Genomic DNA, 825 nt, shown 5'->3' with positions numbered 1-825 from the left:
CTTTCGAATCTGTGCTCGTCATCGGACGGCTACCAAGGTGTTTGTTGTGGACCTCTAAAAATCTAATGTCAGATTTTTAGCCTTTTCATAAATTTTTTGGTTGAAGCCCTAGTAACTTTTTTACCTTTAAAATGTGTATCATTTCCAGCATGAAATCAAGACCAAGTTCAATGTAAAATTAGTAGCAAATGTATAAAATCCTAAGAGAGCATTATCACATCGCAAAGATGAGAGCGACATTTTCGGGTGTCAATCTCCTTATTGGCCGCAACATCAAATTCGGGTGTCAATGTCCTGGCATTTGAATCGGCATAAATCTTTTCTTCTAGACTAGAAACGCAAATCAGCATTCTTGACGTGCATTCAAAGAGATGAATGATGACATAGCATGATAACGGAATTTCTGACGAGGCGTGCGTACGTTTGATGCACATGCCCTAACCACGGTGGTTCAAAGACCAGCGGCGCTTTTGGGCGGTTTCAGATTCCGTATCAACAACAACAACCTTCGTTGTGTTCAAAAAAAAAACCCGCAAGGCGCAGTGTTTTTGTACGCGTAGGAGGGGCAGGCATGAGCTGGGTACACGTCGGAGATCAGATCCCGGGGCCCCACCACATCTGTCGCGACTCCAGCAAAGATACGCGCTGGGCGGCACCAAGAATTCCAGCACCTTCCCTCGCTGACCAGCGGGCCCCACAGCCGCAACTTGCCCGGCGACGGGCGACGACACCGCGTGCGTTTCCTGCCTGCTGCTATTTGACTCCAGCTCACGTCCGACTCCGCACGCCCCCCTCCGCGAACCAACGCGAGGTCCATGGACCGAG

Source organism: Triticum dicoccoides, chromosome 2A (assembly GCF_002162155.2).
Source record: "Triticum dicoccoides isolate Atlit2015 ecotype Zavitan chromosome 2A, WEW_v2.0, whole genome shotgun sequence".
Lineage (NCBI taxonomy): Eukaryota > Viridiplantae > Streptophyta > Magnoliopsida > Poales > Poaceae > Triticum > Triticum dicoccoides.
The sequence above is the reverse complement of the archived record's forward strand: the minus strand, read 5'-3'. Positions refer to the sequence as shown.